We start from the raw sequence: 27,406 nt of genomic DNA, 5'->3' as shown, positions 1-27,406 counted from the left end.
AGAAACATCTCGGTGTGAAATGACAGGCGGTTTAGAGGAATCTAAACAATTGAACAATTTCGCAAACGTTACGTCTTCAGAACAAAGTTCAGTTTTAACACTTTCTTTTAGTAAAAAACGACCAGACTTAACTTTTAAGTGGCAAAAGTATGTCACAATTCTTTTTAATCTTTTCCTAACTACTTCCTTAGGGCCATTTTCTAATTCTCCACTAAAGTTCAATAAAACAGGCTGAACTCTTCAGATTCTTCAGATATTTTATCTGCAGTGACCAGCCACTCTCTGTCTGTATCATTGTTGAAATTGTTGGCTATGGTACCATTGACAATCCCAAAGACTTCTTGCAAAATAAACTCATGGCCATCGCTTCCTTCTTCTTCTAATGACTCCAATAATGCTAGTTTTAAAACTTCTAGAGCTCTTTCCCCTTTACTGGGCAGTATCTCTGTCACAAGTTGCGATATTCTGTTTTCAGGAGGTGTGGCAGCGTATGACAATGTATAACTTTCTCTGCTTGTAAGAATATTTGTTTCTTTCAAATATGGCAGTAATAAATCAAGGTTGATATGTTTATTGAAAATGACTTCACGTTTGCAAAGATCATGAACAGTATCAGGTGGCCTTTTGTGAGGGGGACCACCATTTGGTAGTCCACCATCTGCCATCCTACAGCAAAGAACAATACAGTGAAACAATTGACAATATCGGCGGCATACATACATAAAAATACCACATTTGTATACTACTTTAATTATTCATGTTCACTAGACTGGTGCATGATGGTGTAATAAGACAATCGAATTGGAAGTACATGTAAACTACGTAAGTTGTGAAAAAAACAGCACAGTTAGTCTTAAAGAATTATTTAAGGAGTTAGGTGGCCAAAAATGACTGCAGTAATGCAAATGCACAATGACAGCCATTGTTAGCTTAATCAGCATGTCAGCATGTAACCATTTTTGGGTTGTTTATCACTAGAACCCTACTTCATTGCCTAACATACACAAGTGCAAGGAAATATGAGGAATTTTAAGTTCATCATAGACAAAAAAAAGTCGTGAAACAAGAGTGATCACCTACACCGGAAGGTATATTAGTGAACTAGACTGAAGTTGCAGTGGCATAGCAAGGAAAGTTTTTTTTTTGCCAAGGTGAAGTTTATACATTTTTACCTAATTGAGAGGGTCTGCTCCTGACTCACAATACTTTCAAGTATGGGTGGTACAGCATTCAGGTTGACTATCTGGTTGGATGTGTCGTGACGATTAGGATAACAGCCGCTGCTAGCACGAACTACTCAGGATTGACTCGATACAGGCGGATTCAAACTCAGTACGACCATGCCACAATGATAATACACATGATCAGATCATTACATCACATTACATTATAAGTTCTAATTAATGTACACTAAACTATTGTCTACATTTCTCCGGGGCGGCGGCAAAGTGTGTCAGTCCATTCTGCAATTCTAGTCATGGTTTTAGCTGCAGCTGCTCTCTTGGATCTGGGACGGGTCTCACTTTCACTAGAAGCAGGTCTTTGTTCATGATCAGAAGTTTCTCTGGAGGTAGATCCTTGCTCATGATCAGTATTCTCTCTAGTTTCACTGCTGACAAGCTCTAATGGGTATAGTCTAGTGATTGGTCTATTGGTCTTGTGGTTGGCAGTAGAAATATGAGCTGAACGTACTAGGCCATCGTTCCCCTTAACTAAATCGTCCACTACAGCTAGTTTCCACTGGAGTCTTGGGGTGTCATCATGGATCACTACGACATCTCCCTTCTTGATTATCTGTCGGTTATTGCCTGTAGCCTTGTGGAACTCACGGAGCGCTGTTAGATACTCCCTTCTCCACCGTACCCAAAACTGTTGGATAAGTTTAGAGTGTCTACTTGTTGCCTTCCTCATGTCTTGATCACTAAGATAAGATGGATCAGCATTCTCCGAGAGGTCTTCAACAGGATGTGGAACAGATACAATTCTTCTGCCATAGATGAGGTGGGCTGGTGTGAGGGGCTCAGGGTCAGAAATATCTGACGACACATAAGTAAGCGGTCGATCATTAAGTATGCCTTCAATTTCAACGACAACAGTCTCTAAAGTTTGTAGTGTTACAAAGGTTCGTCCAAGGGTCTTCTTAACTGCCTGTTTAGTAAGTCCCACAAGCCGCTCCCAAAATCCACTATACCAAGGGGCGCGCTTGGGTATGAAACTCCATGTAACTTGTTGATGTCCCAGGGCTTCTCTCAGATCATCAGATTCAAATAAGTCTTTAATATCTTCCGCAGCAGCAAGGTAAGTGGAGACGTTGTCAGAAATCATTTGTTTTGATGGTAACTGGCGTTTCCCAGCCTAGTGGGTCATAGATTAATGAAGAGGTTTGTAATACATCTCTCTTGGTAAGGAGGATCATGTTTGTGGACAATTGCTTCGGTGTCAGAGATAGAGTGTCAGTTGCTGTATTCCATCTTAATCCTAGAAAGCCAACTGTCGTGTTGGGGTCTCCTGTTTTTTCTTCAACCAGAAGTCTTTGAAGACTATCGTTGTTTGAGGACCACGATCTGAGATTAAATCGTGCCTTGCCCATGATTTCCCTGGCCTGAATGTAGTACTGTATTATTTCTGCTTCTGTGTCGCAGCCTGACAGAATGTTGTCCACATAGATATTCTGTTTCATGTCATCGGCAATTGGTGAAGATGTCTTGCTTAAATGTAGATCAAGAACAGCAGCTAACATAAATGGTGAACTACAGGTGCCAAATGGGACAACTGAAAATCGATACGCTTGGAGTTTGCTGTCAGGTTTCTCAGGTTGAGCAGGCCATAGAAAGCGGGTAAAATTCCTGTCATCATTGTTAAGTTGAACATGTAAAAAAGCCTTTTCTATGTCAGTAGAAAGTCCGTAATGATGCTTACGAAATCGAAGTAGAATGGAACACAAATTGTTTAAGAAGGGTGGCCCTATCGTCAAACATTCATTAAGACTAGCAGAACTGGCAGATTCTCGACAACTGCAGTCATACACTATACGAATAGGTGTTGTTGTAGATTCTTTCTTTACATGACGATGTGATAAATAGTGTACATTGCTAGTGGGATGATCACTAACCCTCACAATAAATCCATGCTTCTCCTGATCCCGGATGATGCTGTCATACAGCTTCAAGGTTTCCGGACTTCGTCTGAGCTTGTTGAGGTTATTATTAGTTCTCTTCAAACAGATGTCATAGTTCGATGGTAAGCTAGGTTTATCTTCTTTCCAAGGAAATTTGGCTACATACATTCCTGTTGGTGACTGGTGAATACAGGTCTCTTGATACGTCTTGAGGAATGATGGATCAGATGATTTGTTCACAGTTGTACCAATTGCTTCTATGGACCAAAATTGTTCTAGGTCAGGTTCCTTTGGAGTAGCTGTTGTTGAAGTTAGGATTGACGATGAAGCTTCTTGAAGTGAGGATGGTACTGGTCCTGACAATAAATAGCCTAACTTGGATTGTTGGGCAGTGGGCCCCTCTCCTCTGACGATATGATCTTGGATGAATGACCAGTAATAATCTGTTCCGATGAGGAGGGAAATCTCAAAGTTATGTTCAGATGTAACTGGATGTGCAAGCTCGAGACCTTGTAAGTAAGGCATGTTTCTCACTGAGGTGCTAACTGAGCTTTGGATAGGAGCTGCTATAGATGGAATAACAAGAACTGATATGGGAATACGATCACCTATGATTGTCTCTATCTCAACAGTGGCTACTCCAAGTTCTTGGTATGATGTAGTGGTAGATCCAAAGGATGCCAGTGCCATTCCTTGAGTAGCAGTAGGCTGGAGACACAGCTTGGCTGCCATCTCTGCTGAGATAAAGGAACATTGGGCTCCTTCATCAAAGAGTATGTTGGCTCGCTTTCGAGTGTGTCCAGCAATGATGGGAGCTACTGCTGTCTTTAATAAACATATGGTATTACAGTGGGTGTGATTGCCCTCTGGTGTTGAGGTAATGAGACCAGCTGTTGTGGTGGGAGGAAGAGTGACAGGAACAGTTTGGGTATCACCTGATGCTCCACCAAGACTGGTACTTCTGCCCTCATTGGGCTTGGCTGGCTCAGTATTACACAGACTGGTATGGTGCCTTTTCTTACATTTCTTGCAGCGGAATTTCGATGTACATTGAGACACCTTGTGACGACCCAAGCAATTAAAACATAAGTTCTCTCGTTTCACTAAGTCAATCCGTGCTGGGTACCCTGTAATTGTGGTGCAGGAGTGTGAAGGATGTGGGCCCTTACAAAAGGCACAGACAGGACTTTTCTTAGTTGTTTGATAGTTCGAATTGTTCTTAAGTCCAACAATAAAGGAAGCTGTACCTCTAGAGGCATTGTGGGGATCTGTCACTTGGTATCCAGCTTCAAGGACCCGTATCTCCTTCAGAATGGCCTTTGTTAGATCATCAAACGTCCATTCCATACTGGCCTGTTCTCTTGCTAGATTCCTTCTCACTTCTACAGGGAGCTTCTTTAATATAACAGGTACTAGCAGATCACCATACAATTCATTCGATTTCCCCAATGATTCCAGTGCTCGGGTATGCGTAGCGATGGTATCGTAAAACAGTCTTAGACTGGTGAGACTGGTGTTAGGGTTGGGCATGTCTAGTAATGCTTGCATATGAGCGTTGATTAGTTTATGGGGTTGCCCAAATCTCTCTGTTAACAGATCAACTGAGTGCTGGTAGTTTCGTTCAGTGAGAGGGAGACCTGCTATGGCTCTTGCAGCATCCCCTTGCAATTGCGCCTTTAGATAGTTGAATTTCTGAATACATCCAAGAGCCAAGTTGATGTGTACGGCTGCATTAAAAGAATCCCAGATAGTTTGCCAGTTCAAGGGGTCTCCAGAGAATACTGGGACTGTGAGCTTCAGGAGACGACTATTAAGTGATTGACTAACATGGCTTACTGGTTCTGGAATGGTGGGCACCAATTGTGGAACACTGGTGTGACTTGCTATACTTGTAGAGCTGATCACTGTTCTAGGAGCAAGTGTCTCAGAATAAAAATTCACAGTATTGTGTGCAGCAGGTGTCATGGATGACAACAATGGTGTGCTGATCATTGGCATGGCAACTGTCCTTACTGTTGGCATAGAAGCTGGACTAACAATAGAAGGAATAGGGTTGCTGCTAACAATGGATGATGTGATGAGAGGTGTATCAGAACTAATCTCAGGTGTCTGTGTACTGACAATATTAGCTGGAGGTACTTGTGAACTCAATAATTGTGGATCTGTATCTGCTGCTGATGCCAGACTCATTGGTGTTGATTTGTTAATTGGGTTCGATTGTGGTATCTCTACTGGTGTTTGCTGCAGTTCTATAAATCGTAGTACCTTCGCTATCTTGTCAGTGATAGAGTCCTCCAATTCTCCAGCTTCAATCATCACTTCAGTAAGTTCGTCAGCATCAGTGATTAGTGCAGCAATTCTTTCATCTAGCTCGGCGATCTTCGCCTTCTTGCCATTGAGCTGATCGATGGTAGTTCTCAGGGTGGTGATAGTATAGTCATCTACTTCCGTGTCAAGAACGTCGTCGATCTTACGATACAGTCTGGTGATGTGCGACTTGTAGGCCTTTCGTGAGGCTTGGAGGCGTGTGAGCTCTTCCGCCATCAGGTTCGCTAAAAACAACAAGGAACAAAACAATTCTGACAGTGACAGGAGCTTGCCTTAGAGGGTACCGTTAACTGCAAGGCAGTCCGCCACGGTACCACAACTTCTGGGGTTGTGAAGAATTGGCGGGGTTTGAAGCAAACCACTGGTCACAGCACCAAATAATGTAGTGACGATTAGGATAACAGCCGCTGCTAGCACGAACTACTCAGGATTGACTCGATACAGACGGATTCAAACTCAGTACGACCATGCCACAATGATAATACACGTGATCAGATCATTACATCACATTACATTATAAGTTCTAATTAATGCACACTAAACTATTCTCTACAGGATGGAAGAAAGTGTTTCAGAAGATGCTTAGTGTTTTCCTATGTATCATAAGTAATGCTCCAGCTTAGTTAATGCTACAGTATACTCTGATTCAATTATTAGACTAGTTTAATTGTACTCAACACAACTTACTCTGGAGATATGTCCACTAGTAAGGTATATGTGGGTATTAAGAGTCACTTAATTTAAAAGCATTCCTATCGCCTAATAATGTGACCCTAATTCTTCATACTACTTGTAGGCAAGGGTGTAACCATAAACTATACTATCTTAAAATTTCAAAAATTATTCTACCGTATAGCTGGTAATTTTCGAAGGGTTTTTATTTTCGGATGCTTTGAAGAGGCCCTTCTCTTTGAAAATAAATTCCCACTTCCAGTTGTTCTTCGAAAATAAATTCCCACAAGTGAAAACAACAATCCAACTTTAAGCAATTTGTTTGTGTATTCCTTGAGTTTTAGATGATAATGGGTAAACTGTATTGTTACTGTGTCAACTATCAGAAAACAGGTGGGAATTGATGCCTAAAATCTTTTGTAGATAGCTAGCTATGATCAAGTCAGATTGAGCCAGTGAATTTACTCCACTTATAACTCCCCCACGCTTCTCTCCGGTACACAGGGATGGGAATTACTCCATCAGTAAGCCAGTTTTTGGCAAACTGGTGATGTGCGACTTGTAGGCCTTTCGCGAGGCTTGGAGGCGTGTGAGCTCTTCCGCCATCAGGTTCGCTAAAAACAACAAGGAACAAAACAATTCTGACAGTGACAGGAGCTTGCCTGTCACTGTCAGAATCTTCACTCGTATCTTCATAATTTGTGACACAGATTTCCTTTTATTTGAAACTCACCCAGAATTCAAAATATGAACTCCTCGAAATTAAAATCCTTCAAAATTCAGATTTTTCCTCTTGTGTGGAATTTTCTGGTTCAAAAATAACCCGCTATACGGTACCATGTGGTGAGCTATATGATCTTAGGGTTAGCATTATTAATTTTTATATTCAATTATTGTAGAAAGATTTACAAGCATTCTAATGGTATTTAAAACACCGTTGTTGACTGGGTTTTTGCACTTTATATCTTCATACTCCTTACTACATGGTGAGGGGTACATATAGCTAATCTGGGACAGTGTTCCTGCTTAAAGAACTATGCTATCTCTTAATTGGATTTGTGGTTAGCTTATGATCATAGTCTATGTTGAACTGAAGTAGTATCATCCATTTCTTCAGGATTTAATCCTCTGAACATATTTTGAGCTATGCAACTCTTAATACCACCCCTTGGCCCATAATACCAGCATCTACCTTATATCTGCAGGTGTAGGCGACCTCCCTTGTTTCCCTACTTTTTTCTATGATCCCTAATTGAACTCAAAATTTCTAATTTTTCCTTACACAGCACTACAAATGAAGAACAGTAGGAAAAGTGCCTCTGCTATCAATCCAGTCACCACGAAAAACATGGACAATTTGCATGTGCCAACTATCAATTATGTACTTAAGTAGCCTATAATTTGCCATTACGCTTTGCTTTCAGCTATGTTCAGCCCATTTCACAGCATTACAAATGAAGAACAGTAGGAGAAGCATCTCTATGAGGGATGTCCAAGTCTGCCGTCATAAGTCCCTATAGGGATCTCCTTTAGGTCATATATATATGCCATAGGACAGGGTGGACATCCTGAGGGCTGTCCTTTATGTCCCACTCATACAACTCGTCCATCCTATCGTTTTGGTCTTATATAGGACTGGGTGGACATCCTTAGGACTGTCCCATATGTCCCACCAATACAACTCAATCCTACTTGTCTGTCCTATCCTTTTGGTCCCATACAGGATATTGTAGACATCCTGAAGACTGTCCTATATGTCCCATCAATACAGCTCAATCACACTTGTCTATCCTATCCTTTTGGTCCCATATAAGGCTGCAGCACATGTTGCTGTCAGACCTTCAGTGCTGGTCACTGTAAAGTGCTAATAATAATAATACTAAATAATAATATAGGATAAAGTGGACATCCTGAGGACTGTTGTGAGGGTGCATTGTACGTACTGCAGTAGGAACATCTCGGGACAAGACAACATCAAACAATGAAAAAATCCAGCCCATAGTGCTAGCCATTATCAAGTCAAGCTCCTCGGTTACACTCTCCTGAAGGCATCAGGCAGTTAGTCAGCAAATTCCGTTGAATAAAAAAGTTATACAGCTATACACATGTAACTGTTCTATTAGGGTGATTACTGTATTACAGTATCTCAAAAGTTGGTCTGTATAGAGAGTATTCATTGCTTGAACAAAATTACATAATTTATCAAAACCACCATATTGGAGCACCACTGGAACTTTACAATAACGCTCGTGGAACAATGACTTAGAAGCAGCAGATATTACTGTATTGTCGTATGCAAGTAGTTTGTCAGATGAAGCGAAGTCTCGTTACTTACATAAGATTGCAATAATTGGTGGAATCAATCCCTTCTGTACCAGTACACTTGGATATCTTGAACAAAGTGATGATTGCCCTCCTGTGGATGCTTGTGACCTGCTGTCGTATTTGGTGCTCAGGACTAGTTTTATAACAACAGAACAGTTTGTAGCAAGAAAGGGACTAGAGGCATACAATTAATCTGTGTGTGGCTGGGTAAAAGAAGTTGTCACTTGGAAGGCTGTTGGAAAATTTGTTACAACTGGAAGGGTACACTTCATAAGCCAGAGTAAGTTACATTTGAATATCACCGTTTGCTTGATGTATGTAAAAACAAGTACACAGAAAAATTTGGAGTTTTCAACTAGAGTAGGGACCATAGCACATTGATGAAAGTACTGAAACAAGCTGGAGTAGTGCACGATATTAAATCACAGTAAAACAATAAGAAGTGTTATATCTCTACTGTGCATTTCCATTATGGTATCTTGAGCACAGTAGGGATATAACGCTTCTTATTGTTTTACTGTGATTTAATATCGTGCACTACTCCATCTTGTTTCAGAACTTTTATCAATGTGCTATGGTCCCTACTCTAGTTGAAAATTCCAAATTTTTCTGTGTACTTGTTTGTTAACTTTTTTTTGTAAATAATTATTATGACTGGTGAACCCATTCATACCGAAAATGATCTGCTGTGACTGTAAAATAAAGTGACTCCAAATGCTTGAATATGAGTAGTAGGTCTATACCAAAAGGAAAATGGTACTGTCCCAATTGCCAAAACAGTAATAAACATAAAGGGAAAGGCAAAACAAGCAAGAAATCACATGTAATAATTATTTGTTGTTTTCTGTTTCATGTATACAATTATATAGTATCATTAATTTCTAAAGTTGATTATTCAAATGGTACAACTGACACACATACATTGTTTAGGACACAGCATACTCGTACTATACGATCAATGGCTGAGATTTCTTCGCCCACTCTCTTTGTTACAAAATTAATCAGAATAATACCATGCAATATAGAATATTTTTGGCGAACACAACCAATAACACACTTTTTGGCATAATGCAGTATCTACAATCAAGAGTTCATAATATATATATATATATACTGAGGAGAGTATCCTACTCTCATATACCCCTGTAGAAGGGTGTATCGTGAAATTATGACGTAACGACAAGATGTTGTGGTTTGTGACGTACGGGCAACATTAAAAAGTGCAAGAATTGTTAGCACCGTTCACACTCGCGATGCTCAGGATAGCCATTATTCACCAATGGCCTAGCAAGAAACGCCTATGAAGCGGTCTTAACCCATGAAAGAACAATTGTAGTTCGGTGAGAAATGCTTAGAGCTGGAGTTAATTTAGTTGCTAGCGACTTTGTTAGGTACGTGTTCAATTGATACCATGTTCAACTAATGACATCATTAATCATATAAAGAAAAACGGGAGAACTCAGAAGTGCTACGTCATAATATCACAATACGCCCTTCTACAGGGGTATATGAGAGTAGGACACTCTCCTCAGTATATATATATATATATATATATATATATATTATGAACTCTTGGTTCTTCATGGACTTACCGGTGTCCTCCTTTGTGTCCCATTCATCTTTGCTGACAAGGAAAGGTGTCGATTTGGTGCGAGCACGTGATGGCTTCTCTTCGAAATGGAAATCGTCCGTATTTTTCATAGTGGCTATTTTGATTGCAGAAGTGCATTTCAAACAGTTCTTGATTCATATTGCTGTGTAATGGGTTGAACATAGCCAACAGCGAAGCGTAATGGATACTTCACTTTTCAGATGATAATTAATAAAATTTGGGCGTTGCACCACTTCTTTTGGTATGCGTAGATTGTAGAGGTGCTTCCAGAAAAGTTCTTGATTCATATTCCTACGTAATGGGTTGAACATAGCTGACAACCAAGCGTAATGGATACTTCACTTTTCAGATGATAATTAAAATAGCTGGGGTGCGAGGCGCCATTTCAGATATGGTATGCGTGGGTTCACCAGTCATATTAAAGTTATTTACAAAAGAAGTTAACAAACAAGTACACGAATTTTTTTTTTGGAATTTTCAACTAGAGTAGGGACCATAGTACATCGATAAAAAGTACTGAAACAAGTTGGAGTAGTGCATGATATTAAATCACAGCAAAACAATAAGAAGTGTTATATCCCTACTGTGCATTTCATTTACTTGTTAGAAATAACATCATTGCTTAGCCTTGAGTTCACAACTTTTTTTCACCAAGGCATTCTAAGGCCACACCATTTTTCACAGTTAGGCTGTTTTTGTGCAGTTTATATTTGCAAGTGTAGACAACCTTCCTTGTTTCACTATATTTTATGCCTATGATCCCTTAAAATTCCTTATGCTTGCATAAAAGTTGGTCCCTGGGTCCTGTTTGTACCAACTCAATCCAGACAAATAAATGAATCACATGTACAGTACATGTATACAAGGAAACACCCAAAAGACAGGTGGTATAATCATACTATAAATAGTGTACCGGGGGACAGAGGACCTCATAAAACTTTCCAACATTCAGTTTCTTGTGTTGGATATTGCCTATTGCTAAAGACGATTTGGAAACATTATCTGAGTCAAGACATATATAGAGTATTTTTCAAATTCTATCCAGACCACACAACAACAGACTACAGAGGAGGTTGGACGTGCTCTAAGCAATGCCTAAATATATTACTCTTAATTGCCTTATCAAATGGTACGATCGTACCGTTTAAGTAGGAATCCAGGTGAAAATTTTGTGCACCGCCAAAAATTCCGCCTTTAAAAATCATCCTAGATATATCTTACGAGACGAAAATCACCTTTACGGAATAGTACTAGTCCATATAGTACATAAAACAGCATTGAATACAACAATACGCTTACAGGTGGCCGGATATTAATTTTTTTAAAAAATTGCCAAAACTCGAACTTTCTCCTCACTGCCTCACTGCCTCACTCACTGACCACAGTCGCAAGCCTAGAGCCCAAATGAAGCAGCGCACGGCCACCATTTTACGCCACAATAACAAACTCACTAGTGGGATGTGCCTTTTGGGGTTCCGACGAGTGTGTGCCCTCTACGCCTTGTCTTTTCTTTTATCTTCAATCAGACTGCTTGTCTTCTTCTTCATCCAACAAAACCATATCGAGGCGTTAATTTTCCGTATCAACACTTTCTTTAAACAGCATAATAGACGCCACAAGATTATTTAAGATGCTTAGACTTAGACTATGCTACTGCACGGAGGAATAGATTATATATTCCTTACTGATATAATCTATGACAGAGGGTACTGTACGGAGGTGCTGGTACTAGATAGCTTCACGATAGGTCACAAGATCACGCCCATTCTTCATTCTACGTATTATCGATCTATCGATTGAAACCACGATGACACACCCCTTTTGCACTAGCTGTATTTCAGTGACCACACACCTTCAATTTGGAAGGCTGACTCGACATACTCTATAATCGATCGAAACCACACCCCTTTTTGGCAAGCAGACATCTTGCAGGCTGCCTCGAGATACTCTAACACAGCATTCACCCTAATAGAACAGTCACATGTTTATAGCTAGCTGTATGCCTTAACAAAAACTAAACAAACTAGTATATTAAAAATTATAAATTTAAAAATAAAGTAGGAATCCAAACGATAAAAAGTAGTGAAACAAGAGAAGAACAATGGTAGCTATTACAGCATAGCTCGGTGGGAAATCCCTACTTTGGCATTTAAATAATGGCTATATCATGCCAAAGTAGGGATTTCCCACCGAGCTATGCTGTAATAGCTACCATTGTTCTTCTCTTGTTTCACTACTTTTTATCGTTTGGATTCCTACTTTATTTTTAAATTTATAATTTTTAATATACTAGTTTTATTTGGTATTTCATATGACCCTCAATAGTTGCAATACAAAACTGAAAAATGATGGGGTTTGCTGGGGATCATTAGATATTCAGAACATGCTTCACATAAGCTTCAACACAATGTACTTTAGTTAGTAAAAAGCCTTCGAGTTCTGGGTGAAGTTTAAAATACTACAGTTTGGTGTATACAACTTCACCAGACTTGCATGTCATGTACGTATTCTATAAATGGAACAATGATGATTCACTGTATTTCACTGAAATCCTCTTATTACCCTCCTCAATAAAATGATTTTTGTATAATTTGTTTTAGTGGCACTTAAAGCATGTCCAACCTCCTCTGAACAGACTACATCTAATTCCAGGCACTACTAGCCATGTACCACAGCTGTGATCGTATCTACTCACAATGGGAGTCTCCCAATTTGTCTACCTGAATAATCAGGTGTGCAGCAGGTATGACGTAGACAAACATAACTCATTGCAAGGATAGCAGCTTTGCTGAAGGCAATGTTTCTTTGGTCACTTTACTTAGGTTGGTGCCATGTAAGTATTTTGCTAGCTAGCACTGACCCAACAGCCACTTTAAACTAGCTAGAAGCATCAAATTTTCACCATAACAAAAGTATTATAAAAATGAGTTATTGCTAAAGCTCCATAATCAAACTGTTTTCTAAATAAAGCATTGATGGCCTAGGTATAGTCCATATATTGTGATTTAGCTAGTTGGCGCCTTGGCAACTATAAAAAAAGGAAAGGGAAGAGTTGATTACTGCTTGCCAACTAGTACAACCACAAGTGCTGACTACATAGTACAATGTGAATGGATTGACTTGCAGTCAACCAAAAGGATAATGTTTCTTTGAAATATCGAAGTAATTTCTTTCACTGTCTGGTATATGCATCACTGCTTTGTTCATCGATTGTTCGGAAGACCTCAAATCCACAGTGGCTGTACTATGCTCCTACAATTCTAAATAAAAAAAAGTATTGTAACTACTTCAAAGTAGTACGTTAGTAGCTGGGTCCAGGTGATATAACGATGTCCATGTGATGGTGTCCATAGAAAGACCAGTAACTCTATGGTCTGGATCACCTTCGATTCAACATGAGGTCATCACACAATTGACGTGAACTTGCAAGATCGACATCTTTTCAAGCTATTCAAAGATCCCCAGAATGTTGACTGCCAGTACAACAGTACTATGCAAGGGAGTGTCATGTAGGTATGCACTGTAGGGAGATCTGCGACTGCAGTCAAAGTCTTGACCAGCTAAAATTTGCTTTGACCTGTGTGACTAAGGGCCCTTTTTCAATCTTTCCCCAGTGACCTACCAACAATATTTCAGCACTTTTCGATTGTGGGTTGGAAATTTTTACCCTTGAATTGGCATGAATTTGGTGGCCTTGACCTTTGACTTGTTGCAGTTCTACCTACAGTGAGTGCCTGTATGTCACCCCCTTGCAATGTTCACTAGACACTTTTTTCCCACACAAAGGGAAAATGCTAGTTGGCTACGTGAGACTACTTTGGCACATAACTCACTCTTGCCTCATGCACACATTCAAACCTGCAATTAAATCGCGGTTTTCCAAGTTCTTACAGTGCAAAGCGTCATGCACTATACAAGCATGTGCAGTTGTTCAACAGCGGATTTTCAGTGACGACTACTGACTCACAGGACTTTAGGCATGCCTACGCATACAACTCGACAGCCACAGAATATTACAGGTGTTGAGGGGTGCAACACCTTCGCAAATCTGTACATGATTTGAAACTTGATTTGTGATTTGAAATTGGATTTGTGATTTGAAACTTGCCGTCACGCGTGTTGCCATAGTGTGATTTCTAAGGCTATTACTGGGTTCTGAAGGACATTAATCCTTGATTAAGAACAAGTATTGTATCACTGTAAGCTTGTATTGTTTATAAATATGTTTTCGAGACTAGTCTTCAAGCAGCATTAATTACTTGCTTGGGTGAATTGCTGGAGATTTGTGATTTGGAACTGAAGGGTGTACGTGATTTGTAGAGGTGACATAAGGTAAATGAGGGTAATTCTGGACACTCTTTAGAAAAATCGCTCTAACACTGCACTAACAACAAGTTAAGACAAACTCTAGGAATCGTTTTAAAGCCTATCTTATGGTGCATCTGCAGTAAAATTTCTGTTTTGATACAATGAAGTGCTGATGAGTTATGAACCGAAATTTAACAATGTGTAAAAATGCAACATGCAGCTAATTCCGGACACTCCGAATAACAAGCAAGCAGCGCCTTCCACAGATTATACCAATCCTTTAAAGTATGGAGACTAAAGTACCACTCATCTGCAGCTTATAAATCAAGTAGAAAGTTCATACCCTTTGGGAGAAAGTAGCAGTGCATATTTTTAAAAGTTTATGTAATTCACAAATTTTTTCTTTGTATTTTAACCAAGCAGCTGCTGAAAAATCGACTGCCACTCTGTCTGTGCTGCACGGATTGTTATAATTTTTAGTATGCTATTAGCTGAAAGTATGACTTTCATATAAATCTTTGAAAATATGAGCTTGCGCTGCCTAACATTTTCAAAATTTTTGAACAAAACTACAATTTTGCTACAAATACGTGTCAAACTTAAAGGTAGAATAACGGATTCGCTTCAATTTTGGTTTGTAGATAGGCCATAGGACACTGCATTAGCACACCAAATTATAGGTCCAGGGATTCTACCATTGTTGATGACGATCTAAGTGTCCGGAATTACCCGCACTTACCTTACCCCCCCCCCCCCCCCCCCGACAGGTGTAGTTACGAACATTTAAAGAACTGCACATACTGACACAAAATTAGCGAATGACACTTTGCATTGCAAGAAATTGGAAAACCGCAGTACGAAAAGGGTATTACTGCAGATTGCACGAATCTTTAAAAATTGCGTGACGCATGCGTGTATGCGCACACAAGAATTAAAAACGTTTTGTTTCACGGAACAAGTTGCTTACATTAGAAATCTTAGTCCCCGACATCAGCAACCTATTCCGTGAAACAAAATGCTTTTAAATCTTGTGTGCGCACACACGCATGCGTCACGCAATTTTTAAAGTTTCGTGCAATCAGCAGTACTGTGACGTCAAATGGATGCGCAAAGCCGGGATGTACGTACTGAATGGGAGGGGAATATAGTTACCGCCATTATTATAAAAACTGCCAACAATGCAAAATTGACAAACACTTAAGGACAACACTGAATGCTTCGTTGCATCATAGGGCTACTCGTACCCATATACATACCGACGCCGCACTAGTCTCCCAATGACTGATTGATCCGCGACTTTCTAACACGATGATTGAGGCCACAAAAATTAATGTGTGCACTAGATGTAGTCTAATACTCTTACCAAAACACTTAACGGCGAAGTACTACCTATAACTTCTGATCCCAGACTCGGTAGCTAGTATCCTATCAGGAGTTACGGGAAGATGTACATCGAAACAAAACTGACAAAGTGCCCCACCAAAACAGTATTGCAGCATGTGCCCAGCTACGCATGCGTGTTGCCATGTTAATCTCAGTTGCATTTTTCTAGCTGATCTCTCTATTATGCAGATTAGAAAGATACTGTTGTCGGTCAAATCCCTTTTTGTGCATGAAGCTCTCCCACCATATTTTAGTAAACATTTGTGATAATAAATGATTAATTTTAATGATTATGGGTGACTGCATCAGCTGTTCAAAGAACTGGTTTTCAGCAGTGCCCTGCAATTACAACATACAATATTAGCTAGCTACATTACAAACAACATAAAACCAAAAGGCAAAGAGTACTGTACAAACAAATGAAAAGATCAAATGCTTTAGAAAAGTCAAGCAGCTAGTAGATGTATACAGTTTGAATTCACATTCGATTTATTGTTTAAACTCCATACAATCAGCTAGAGCCGTTATTCCTAGCAGGAGTGACAACCTACAGTATAATGCTAATATAATATACAAAAATTAGCTAATTAAACACAATATATACATAACAACTGCATACATGGACATGTAATTAATTTTTATTATTGGAGCTAGTACTCTAGGAGCTGTAAGTCCCAAGTTTAGTGACTGGCTAAAAGAACTGCATATCAACTTGTATACCCAACTGTAGGGCAAGAAATATTAAATTTTCATGGATTGTCAAACTGAATGTAGTGATTGTGATCGGATTTGCAAAAAGGGATCTTCCACACACATCACTTTGACAATGCATAACTTCAGATTAGAAAAAGCTTGAAATTTGGTCAGCAGTGTGTATACCAACATGGGTGGGGAAACTTTCAGGCTTGAGAGATTAAGGATTGTTTTCCTTTTTAAGCCACCACACGGTTAGATGTTAACTCTTATCAAATGTTAGGGTGTTAGCTATGTTGTTTATCAACCTAAACCTTAATTAGGCAATGACATAGCTTAACATGTGATAGGCTAATAATCTTAACATTTTGTCTGATGGCCACATAACTTATACCATTAAATATAAAATTACTTGATCTTTTTAATGTTTAGGTAGCTACTTGGGACAGCCTTTTGTGTTGTACAACAGCATAAACATTTTGTAGACTTGTATATTTTCTACATACTTTTGCAATCATTTACTTACAGTAGTAGGCTAGCAAATTATGTTAAAACTTTCAGTAGCCTATATACAATATGTTTATGTGTGTATATTTGTATGAAGTATGGTGCTATTATTAAGTGATTTTTTAAAATTTATTTATTTATTTATACAGTGAAAATGGTCTATAATACTATCTCAAAGCTCCTGGAGGGATGTCCTATCACTAATGCCTAGACCGCTTAGAATGCAGGAATTCGTGGTCTAGTTATGCTTCAAACTCCACTGCATGTTTATACACAATTTTCATCATTGCCAAAGTTGGCCCCTTCACTCTTTGCCATGTATTGACCCTTTGTTTTTCCCACAAATTTTTTTTCTGTGTGTTCTATTAGCTTAACAGCTGGATCTAGTATTAGAACACTACAAAGTCTACATGCAGTTGTGACATAATGACCCACAACCTTGTTGCTGCCTTGGCTTTTCCACTGATAGCTACTGCACTCAGTAGTTAGGGATTCATCCCTTTACGGGTCATTCAGCACAGACTCTCTAAGCCTCCCCTTTCTCTCCTTGTTTTGTAGCTATAATAACCCTGTAGGGTAGGCATAGGCTAAACCTCAGCATCTTAGCTGTATGTTAAGCATGGTGGGTGGGATTGTCATACGGTAGTTTGTTATGTCAATTCTTTCTTTATACATTGAAACAAACTGTTAACCCAGCCTATCAGTAGACAATTAAATTCTATTTTCCAGTCATTACAGCACTACATTATACATGCTGGATTTCCACTGCACACAGCTCAAAGGATCGGTTTCATCCTGATATTATATCTTTGTAGTGCTGATCAAAAGTTTAACCGTATACTGCAAAGATAACTTACTGTTTTCATAGTAACACACTAATAATAATAATTATTCCTGTAAATAATTATTGTTATATACTTTCAAAAAGAAGGAATACACATCAGGATGATCTTAAACAGATCTTTTGTACACGATATTCAGAAGAACTATATATGTATGCTATAGGTAAATCCAAAAACATTTGCGCTTTAGTGAATTTATTTGCTGATAGGCTGAGTAAACAACATTATGATGCAGCTGCAGGCTTTGTACTGCTTTAATACTAGATCTAAATGAATAGGGTTTTTTAAAATTCCAAAGGATCTTTTATGTGCCTCCCCTTCTCAAATTGAACATGTTCTACATGCTAACATTTTTATGGAAGTGAATAGTATAATATTGTCATAGTTATTGTAATTAAAAACCTATGTAAATATTGCTGCATAAATATTGTCAAGCAGCTAACAGGTATGCATATTATATAGCTGCTTGTCAGTGAGATAAATTTACTCAGTTTTAAGCTCTTTGCTCACTTCATCTTGCCTACTACCACTCTCAGCATCAAAGTTACCATTGTGTAATCCATTACGATATTTCCTTTGCTCTAACTTCTGCGTCAAATCTGCTGTGTTCTCTCCTAACAGTTTAGGATTCTCTACTGGCTTGTTGACAAACACATCATTGTAGTTATGCTTCATACGAGAGTATGGTCCCATGTCAGGATCAAACAAGAAGTCCCATATCACTTGGGGCCATGATAAATGCTGAGGCAGATCATCATAAAACTCTGCTGCAATACGCTTCACTTCAGGTAGTCTTGAACCAGGAATATATGGGAAATCATGATGTTCCATATGATACCCGACATTAAAGGTGATATAGTTCCAAGGCCCATAGTAAGAGTATGTCTCATATCCTAGGTTAAACATGTAGTGTTCGGCAATGAAATGGGCTGCCATTGGGTGTAAGCCTAGTGACAATAAAGTGCCACCAATACAATAGAATACACCCTTTAGTCCACAGCAGTTAAATATGACTACATCATACACAAGTTGGACTAACAAGTTGATGATTTCTAATGATGTAGGGGCTTTAGGTCTGACAGCCATTGGTCTGAATGAATAGAAGAGAGGTTGTAAAAACAGCCACACAATCGCCGTGTTGTGGAAAAGCTTTCCTTCAAAGTCTGTCGGTATATCAGTATCAATACCATCAATTCCTTGAAACCGATGATGCTCCAGGTGATAACATATAAAAGTCACAGACATTGGCACACCCAATGGTAAATTAGCAAACATACCAAAGAGCCTGTTTGAAAAGGGATAGAAATTTCCAACAGCAAAGCAAGGTTAGTTCATGTCTCTAGACCTTGTAGTTTTCAAGAACATTAATTATTAATTATTTATTTCATTTATGATGTAATTTTAACCGCATTTCGTATTATCTTTAGTACTTGATTGTATAATTAGACTTTACAGCATATACAAGGGAAAAGTGACGCAAGGAAGGAGATACAAAAGAAAAGGGTGTATGCTGAAGGTCTGGTAGCAACCTGTGCTGCCAGCCATAAGATTAATTACAATTAATTACTTAACTACTTACAAAACAGAAAACAAAAGCTTTACTTACAGAAAACAAAAGAAGCTAGCTACTTAAAATTACTTATTTAAAATTACAGGAGTTATATAAGCACATTTATTACAAGGACACAAATACAGGGATTATCAGGGTTGAAATGATGAATAAAATTGTTCCATCGGTGTTTGTAAATTATTCACTTCTTTGTTGAAACGGAAAGGGTGCAATCAATTGGGGTAGGGAGTTCCAGAGCCGAGCTAGTCTGTAAAAGTATGAATGGCGAGTAACATTGTTTAAGGCAAGTTTGTGTTCTAACTTGTTGAATGTTGATGACCGAGTAGGACCTACATGTAGCAAATGTAATATAGTCGTGAATGTTAAAAAGTGTAGATGGTGACTTCAAGCAAAATACAATATCAAAAAGCTCTAAGGTGTACATCAGTGGCAGTATTTTGAGTTTAACTAGGCGATTGAAATAAGAAGAGTGATAATCATTTAATATAAATTTGGTAGATCTTCTTTGAACCTGTTCTAATAAAAGTATGTCTTTTGATAGGTGAGGCCTCCAAACTGGTGAACAATAAGATACCTGTGACCTGACCAAAGTTAAATAGAGCTTTTTCTTAGCCATAGGGTTATGCAAACTACCAAAGGTCCGTCGAAGTAAACCCAAAATTTTGTATGCTTTAGTAGTTATATAAGAAATGTGAGAGGTCCATGTCAGGTCTGAAGATATAAGGACTCCTAGGTCCTTTTGTAATTGCTTTATAGGAATATCAGAACCATCTAGGTGATACTGAGTATGAAACTTACATTTTAAACTCAAGTAGTTACTTTTTATGGTGTTAAAGATTAAATCTGTATCATGACTCCACAGTGAAAGAAAGTCCCAGAACTTCGAAAGAAAGTCCCAGAAGTCCCAGAACATTTAATTTGGTAGAAGCAGTCCCAGAACTTCGTGCATAAGTTATATTCTAACAAGGGTAAAAATAGTTGTGGATGAAGGGATGCCGCACTGGCCTGGTTCAGTATAGCTAGGTAGCTAGCATTTTTACGAGATTTTTTTACGAGGCAATCCACAACTTATCTGGCCTATTAGTCCAGTCATTTTATGGTTTGATCTTAAACTAATTGCAACACAAATGGTTTCAACAGTTTCTAGCACAGAAAAATGTATTGCATGCAGGAAGAGAATAATGTTGCATATTTCAAAGCCAATTTTCTCTTTGACAGCAGTTATGTTCCACACCCTGGGTTTCATAGTGGCTTTCTTTGGCTCTGGCTTGAAAAATATGTGATTCCAAGCAGGCTTGATAGCACAACAATACAAGAAGATCCGTGTCATCACCAACTAGCACAGTATCTGCTACTCTGGCTAATTCTACTGCTTTTTGAACAATCATCACATCAGCATCTCCTGAAGCATGGCACACTTTACAATTTCTTTCCAAGAAGCAGCTAAGTATATTAATGAACTGCTGCTTGTTGGTGCTGTTCAATAAAAAAGTTCCCTCCTTCATGTTCAGCTTCATATCTTTGGTGAACGGTACATGAGATGTCATCAATAAAAGATAATGTACATCTGAGGAGGGCCAAAGGATGCTCTGGAGTGGCTGTGTCATTCACCAAAGATACAAAGCTGAACATGAAGTAGGGAACTTTTTATCAAACAGCACCAACGCTAAGTATGCAACAGTTCATTGATGTATTTGGCTGCTTCTTGGAAAGAAATTGTAAAGTACACCATGCTTCAGGAGATGCTGATGTGATGACTGTTCAAAAAGCAGTAGAATTAGCCAGAGTAGCAGACACTGTGCTAGTTGGTGATGACACCATTCTGAAGCAAGTGTAGAAAGTCTTTTCCTTAACTGCAGATGCATGTGCACCCATGCCAACTCATGGGGTCAAGTGACAAGAAGGTAGCTTGATGATCAAAACATGTCTGGAAGGCCATGATTACTACAATTACGATTTTACAAAAGTTTATAGTGAAAGATGAATTGAAATAATATAGGTAGATCTTTAAGATTCCATAGTTGAGTTAGTCTTGTTATACCCCTTAAATGTCTCATTATTAATGATGCACAGTCACAATCAATTATTGTTTTCAACATTAAAACATGTCAGCTGTAAAATCTTTGAAGAGATACCGAAGTCCGTGATAAAAGTTTTCGTATGATTTACGTGAATGACTGCTCTATTAGAGTAGTTCGATCTTGTATAAAAATTTTCGTACAAATTTTGCATACAAAAATTATTTTACAATGAAAAAAAAGCAAATTACGTAGTACATGATGTGTTCACCTATGGTGCCTGCAGACTACAAGCTAGTAAAGTAAATTTATGCATGGTTCCAAATAGTGAAGCACTTTACAAATATATGGAGAGAGATAAACGTCATAATAATTGACAATTACATGAACAAATAATTACAAGGGGTCAGGAGTCTAGTCTCAGGGTTACCAAGTTATTACTAAAAAGTATGGAGCCCTGGCAAGACCAAAAAATAAAAAAAACTACATAGCTACAAAACTAAACAATTACACATGGCTTCTCAACTGTGACAGGTAAACAGATCAACTACATCCCAAGTAGTGGAAGCACGGGAGTTAAGGCCCCTATTTGGTGATTATTAGTTTCTCATCCAGCCTTTCTAATTATTATGATGCGGGCGGGAGGGTATTACCATTATGCCATTATTTTCACACTGATGTACAGACCTTGTCCAAATTGTCTTTCTTCCTTACTACAAACATTTCCTTCATCAGCTGAATCTACTTTTCGTGATCGCCAACTGTTTTTCGACAGTCAACTGAAAGTGAAGTCGATAGAACACGATTGCAACTGGCACTGCAGCAATTTGCTAAGGAAAACAACAGTTCTCCTGGCGATATATAGCGAATTGTAGCGTTCATCAGCAAAAAATTATAAGAGTTTGGCATCACGTGTTCTTCTGAGCATGTACAGAGTAAATAATGGCTTACTATGCGGTAGCTTGAGAAGGATGCGGGCGGTGGATGAGAAACTAATAATCACTGAATAGGGGCCTAAAGATCCTGTATGAACAGGAGATTGCAACACGAGCTGCCGGCTTGCCGGCTGAAGAATACAACGAATAGTCAGTATTCTTCGCTTCGGTAGATGGCATGCATCGCTTAGTTTAGAGACAGTCTGTGGCATGAAATGGCCCAAACAGCCAACCTCAATTGTCACAAGATTAACTGAAAATCCAGCCTGTTGAGGGTCAGTCAGTAATGAACCATAGCGATCTTCTTTACGGTCCCTTGCAGCTAAAGGGTGATGTTCAGTATTAGTAACTACAGAGAGTTCTAATAATGCGATGGAATCTGTGGAAACTACCACAAGATCAGGTCTGCTTAAAGTAGATGTAATATGAGGTGGAATAGTACTTGGGGGACTAACACTTACCTGGTAGCCAGGAAGATCTGCATAAATCTTATAACATGGTGGTAAATCCTTCTTAAAGTTGCAAACAAGAACCTGCAGAACAGAGTCATGACGCCAAGTGTATCTGCCTTGATCAAGTGAAATGATTTGTAGCTGTGTTTTCTCTGTATTTGTCCCCTCCGTTTTTGGTTTTGTATCTTCTAGGGAAACACCCTCGTACAGGCTCTGCCTTTTGGTGTCACCCTGTCTTTTTTGACAAATCAGATAAATAATAATAACCAGTTAAAATATGGTTAGTTGTACTTTATCTTGGGGATATCCCAGTCATTAATACTCCAAAAACTTTCCAAAGTACCACTTCCCAAAACCTGGCCCATATTCCATCCACTAGAAATCTAGAAGTAAACTTGGCCACTGTTTGATCAACTGGCAATTCAACAAAAAAGAATAGAAAGTTGAAAGCAAACAAACAATAGCATGAGCCCTCCAGGTGGATTAGCTACTTTTAAGAGCTTACACACAGCATATTATTTTTCTCTAATAGCATACATCTGACACTGATGGCTGGATGATGAATGTTGGCCATTTAACGGATGGATGATGGGGTTGGTTAGAAAGGCTGGCTAATAGGCGTATACTGTGTAGTATTGCATGGAGGTTATTAAAAATTATGTGTTGTAGTTGTGTAATAATATGCCAGTGGATAACACCTTGTACAGGTTATCCCTTCTCTCTAGCTTTGAACCATGCACCACCTGGAGGCCAGAGGGTTGCTAAGTAGGTAGTTCACAAAACGTTACTGCTTTTGTAGCTAATTGCTAGGAATGAGGTTCTTATAATGGCCAAGGGGATGTATTTACAGTAGCTACTTACATACCTCAATGGCATGAATGACCCAAACTAGCTATAGCTCACTATTGTGGCTGAAACTTTAATACATGGTAAAAAAAATTGAAGGAGCCAACTTCAGCATTCCAAGCACCTCCACCCCAATCACAAACCCACACCAGCAATCATAACAAAAAGTGGCTTTTGTACAGCAACTAAAGTCTGTAAAATATCAAGTTTCTTAATGTCAGCTATTATAGCTATAGCGAGGAATTTTCATGCACAAAATGGAGATTAACCAAATGTCTGGTGCCAATGCTCTAGCTTACTAGGCAAATTGGTACATGTAGATGGTATAATGTAGTGATATGACCAGTGGATTGACCACTACACGTGTGCCAACAGTACCAGGAATCTTGGACACCAATTAATCCAGTGGTGACATCTCACTTAGGAATGCAATATTCCTTCAGTTCTTCTTGACCTCTGCACTGGTGTTACGACATAATATACTTGATACATAAAAAGTGTTTAAAGTTCTTCTATACAAAGAGTATAACCAATTATTATGTATGCATGTCCCCTACTAGCTCAGTAGAGTTTAAACCTAAAATACCACAACCATAGGTGGCGGAAAAGGGGAGGGGGGGGGCTATAGCCTCCCCCAGAATGATATCACACCGAAATTATCCTTGTTGGAGTGGGGCTGAAAACCGTGATAAAAATCGAGATACTCTAATAGAGCACTCGCTCTAATAAAGCAATGAGTCTGTAGCGAGCTATGTAAGGATTTTTATGTAGTTTATCAGCTATAAATACGTAGCTGGTGAGGTGGAAAGCTATTGTCAGTTGGTTGTGACCTTTTTTTTTTTTTTGGGTTTCACCTTACCAAATCAGAGATAGGTCTGGGTCAGCCCAGCCCCTCCTCATATCAACTACTTCCTCCGCCCTGACCACAACTAACTCCACCTTTACTTGCTAAGGAAACTCACTGTGATTAGGTGCTAATTTAATTGCAATTTCTTGAGTAGGCACCAGCCTATTATGCTTTTAATTTTGCCTATTATGCTATGCTGCAGTGCTAAAATTTTTTGCCTATTATGCTCATAATTATGCTCAAAATTTTTGCCACAGTTACTGTGTTTTGTTACTTTCTATGGATGATGATAAACTTTGGCTTATGAACAACTGGTTAATGTAAAATGTACTCGTTGTGCATTAAGAATTTGGCTACATTGTAAACTATAATAACAGTGGTGTCAGATAACTACTTAATGCCATATCAGTGACATCAACTGTTCTATTATCAGTGTTGGGCAAGTTACTTTGTAAAAGTAACTTGTTACATATTACATATTACTTGCAACTGAACTATTTAGTTACAGTTACATATTACCCATAAAATAAAGTAACTGTAATAATATTACATATTATATTACTTTGTGTCCACAGCCTTAAGCTGTCACGTGTGAAACTACCACTTTATCACGTGACATGATTGCGTTGTTGGACAATATGCAAATTTTGGTTATAAGTAAGAAGCTGGTGAATAAGCTTCATTCAGTAGGCCTCGTTACTTCGTTGTGGCTAGGCGTTACTCAGAGGATAACTAACGAGATTAGTAACTTCGTTTCTTGTAGTAATAATATTACGTAATATTAGACTTGTTACAGTAACTATATTACTTAGGTAACGCGTTACATTTGTAAGTAAAGTAGCTTGTGTTATATTACCTGTTTTTATAGCGTATTTCGTTATAATATTATTACTTTGTTACCACAAAAGTAATAATATTACGTAACGCGTTACATAAGTAACGCGTTACTCCCAACACTGTCTATTATTGTAAGTCAGCCTTTTTCTGTGACATGCATTTTTGCTTACAGTGTGACAGTTATTCTGCCTATTATAGTAACATTATGCTTGAGGCTTTCAGGCACCTATTATGCTTAAAATTATGCCAGCATAATAGGCTGGTGCCTATTCTTGAGTTTTGATATTTCGATATCTATCTTGCAAAAAATCCAAGGCATATCTATCAGAGCAGTAATATTAAGTTTTGGAGAATTGTCAAGTGTATCATACAGTACAATAGTAACTATATAGTAGGACCACAAATAAATAGGCGTGGTCCACAAAATAATATCACCCAAAAACCAGCCTCAATTTTCCCTGACGATGATGAGGCAGTATTGGTGAAGTAAAAATAAGCCCAAACAAGCTTTCAGATCGACTCGAAACGCTTTCAACAAGTTGCTATGGAATTCTAAAAATTTTTTATTTGACCCGGGCGGCGAAATTTCTACTGACTTGAGTAAGTAAGTAAGTAAGTAAGTAAGCAAGCAAGTAACACTGAGGATTTTCTGTGCGTTCGAACATTGTGTACTGCGTATCGCGTACAGCTGTATTGCGTACTGCATTATTATCCATGTGAAGTAATTCAAGCACGCAGTACGCAATGTTCGAACGGACAGAAAATCCTCAGTAAGTGACTGATGCCTTCAGGCAAGCGTAACTCAATAACAACTAAGGCTACAGTACGAGCTTGATTTTTCACTGTTCAACGTTGCTTCGGCCTGACAGGTGCCTTTTGGCATACCACAGTACGTACAATGCATTCTTCATGGACTTACCAGTGTCCTCCCTTGTGTCCCATTCATCTTTGCTGACAGGGAAAGGTGTCAATTTGGTGCGAGCACGTGATGGCTTCCATTCTAAATGGAAATCGTCCGTATTTTTCATAGTGGCTATTTTGATTTCAGAGGTGCTTTTCAAACAGTTCTTGAATCGTATTGGATACCACGGAAATGCACAGTAGGGATATAACACTTATTCTTTTACTGTGATTCAATATCATGGCGGACTACTGCAACTTGTTTCAGTACTTTTTATCAATGTGCTATGGTCCCTACTTTAGTTGAAAATTCCAAATTTTTCTGTGTACTTGTAGATGTAGAAAATGTCCATTTTAGGTAATTTCATATTAAAAATGTAACGTCTTTTACAGATTATTGTCTATCACATTTTTTTGGCACCAAGATGTGCACAGTAGTTGTACAACTGTTTTACTATAGATTTATAATAATATGGTATACACACAAGTACGTACTGAAGGCCTGTAGATCTCCAAAAGGCCTTTGATAAAGTCCCCCACAAGCATTTGAGTTACAAGCTTGAAGCATACGGAGTAACTGGGGACATACTTAAATGGATTGAACAAAAGAATTTTGTTAGAGGAAAAACTACCCCAGTTCCACTGGGCAGCGTCCTGCATGGGTCCAATACTTTAAAGAAATGATTGTATTCGATGTTATCAAATTAAATCTGTGGGAATATGCTGATGACTCTCTTTGTGTATTTCATTATAAACTGACTGAACTTTTCTATTATACAGACTAATTTGGAAAATTCATAACTTGCAATCATCAATGACAAATGTGAACATATGACTATTGGTACTCAAACAGACACTACTCATTATCTACAAGAGATAATTAAAAATGTACTGAAGAATCTGATTTGAATGTTTCCCTGGCACATCAGTAAAGCATGTGCTCACTCCACACACTTTATATTAAATTTAATATTAAACATTAACAGAAATACCCTTCTATATGAAAAAATTAATATGGACTAAACTCTAAACTATGCACTCCAGCTGTACAGAATTCACTTAACTTTTTTGAGGGTAAAAATGTCTTGTATTTGTTAATGATGTGAGCTACAACTGCAATAATTCAACACTCATGTGTGCAATATGCCAAAAGATAAATCTTTATCATAATGGTTGAAACCTCACATATAAACACAAGTATAGTACTGTCTGA

The 27,406-nt window shown here is 38.5% G+C and overlaps 1 pseudogene; it reads right to left on the bottom strand.

Moving 5' to 3' along the window:
* Positions 1-18,249: 18,249 nt before the first annotated feature.
* LOC136236329 (sphingolipid delta(4)-desaturase/C4-monooxygenase DES2 pseudogene) lies at positions 18,250-19,063 on the bottom strand (annotated as a pseudogene).
* Positions 19,064-27,406: the final 8,343 nt, after the last annotated feature.

The sequence above is a fragment of the Dysidea avara genome, chromosome 10, assembly GCF_963678975.1.
Source record: "Dysidea avara chromosome 10, odDysAvar1.4, whole genome shotgun sequence".
Lineage (NCBI taxonomy): Eukaryota > Metazoa > Porifera > Demospongiae > Dictyoceratida > Dysideidae > Dysidea > Dysidea avara.
The sequence above is the reverse complement of the archived record's forward strand: the minus strand, read 5'-3'. Positions and strand labels throughout refer to the sequence as shown.